The following is a 1,831-nucleotide window of genomic DNA, read 5'->3' as shown; positions in this document are numbered from 1 at the left end:
CGTGTAGCTGGGGTTCCATGTTATTCTGAGTCATGCATGCAGAGAATGGTAGACAAAATTTTAATAGAATTGATGATACGTAAGATGACAGGTTTTTACTGACTGATGTTTGGTTGATGACAGCCTTGTTCCTGGGGAAGTTACTATCAGTGGTGAGTGTGGTCAGCTGGTTCCAAGGGCCAATTACATGGTTTGGGGGAGTGGTTAGACCAGGTTATATATGGAGACTTTTGCATGGGATCAGCCTCTTTGCAGGATTTTCGTAACCCACCATCCCTCCCGTTATTTTGTTGTGTATTAACCTTGTTTTTTCCAAAATCAGGTGAGGTACAGCATGGCGGAGGTAAGCTGCAGCTCAATGGCTTTATGTGGCGCAAGATAACTGTGGGGGCCCCTAGCCCTCGATGTCCATGGCGAATTTGTCCTGCTCCGTGCGAGGGGCCCCGGGCGCTTCTGTGCGAAGTGGCTGGGATTGGCCCAGGAGGGAAGTGGAACCCTCGCAGCGTTAGTGCATCTAGAAGGGGGGACATTTTAGTCGTCCCCCGAGTATTTGAGCAAGATACAAGCTAGAACTGAGTCTGCAGCTTCTCTTGTCACCCTGGTTAGGTTGATTAATTCAATTATAAATAAAAGCTGTGACCTTTTAGCCAAGCTATGGTGTCTGTGTCTTTATTTGTAGTCTAAGTTAAGTAAGCTAATCAAGAATGGTAAAGGTTTTGAGGTGATAAATCTATGTAGATCTTACTGAAACCTGTATCTGACAGATCTCCTGCACCCAGCATGAGAGGAGCAAGTACAGGTACTAATGATGATAGCAGCTACTGCGGAAGGAAAAACAGCGGGTGAGCAGCTTTCTACCTGAAGCCGCACAGATCCGCGTATTAGCCCTATGGAAGCTCACATTAGCGTAAGGTAGTAAATCAGGCTTCGGCGGCTACCCGCAGATACGGCCACTGGGCATCCATCTCAGAACCAGCACTTTTGGCAAAAAAGAGAAATATAATAAATGGGTTATGCGGGAGCCAACTGTAGGTGGCCTAATGGTTGATATCGCTATGCTAGGACACCTGATGGGTAATCTAGCCCATGTGCCATCCATGGGCAAAGGTCCCTGAATGACCCAGTACCGGCCCAATTTACAGGCCTTTGTTTTTTGCTTTTTTATGATAAAAATAAAGAGATAAATATAGTACATAAAGGACCTGATTAAGGGCTCTATTTACTACAATCTTCATTGGTAATGTAGATTGTAGTGTGATATTAATGAGTGAGTTCGCATTGCGAATTCAGGCAATATCACAGGGATTTACTACAAATCCCTTGCAGGGACAGAGCTAGCAAGAAAGCTCTGTCCCTGCGAATACCCTCCACACTCTGGGTCTGATTCAGAGCCGGACGCTATTTGCGGTCGTTCATTCACAAAAAAGGGGTGGCTATTCAAATGAACCGTTCGCTCTTTGCGGTCTGTTCACGCCTCTATGTCTGAACGAGCGAACAAAACTTGCGGTCATAATTTTGAAAAATACGCCCCCTGGCCGCTCGCACCATACGTCATGTCCGCTATTTATTAGATTAATCGAGCACATCGAACAGCGTATGAACTGCTTGCTATTCTTGTGGTTGGTTTTTCCTACCGCTATCTTGCGAGCAGTTCTGACTATAAAATAACCAAGTGACGTGGTCAATGACGCTGCTGTATTAATTATGCACACCCTTAAAACGCCCGTTTTGACCTTTTAAGCACGGCTGCGTTCTGAATTCCACTCCCCGTTTTCAAGCACCTTCCCCTGTTACCACCCACATACGCCTCCTCCTGTCACTCAAAATAGCA

Source organism: Taudactylus pleione, unplaced genomic scaffold (genome assembly GCF_031769625.1).
Source record: "Taudactylus pleione unplaced genomic scaffold, aTauple2 ptg000061l, whole genome shotgun sequence".
Taxonomy (NCBI): domain Eukaryota; kingdom Metazoa; phylum Chordata; class Amphibia; order Anura; family Myobatrachidae; genus Taudactylus; species Taudactylus pleione.
This window is presented reverse-complemented; position numbering follows the sequence as displayed.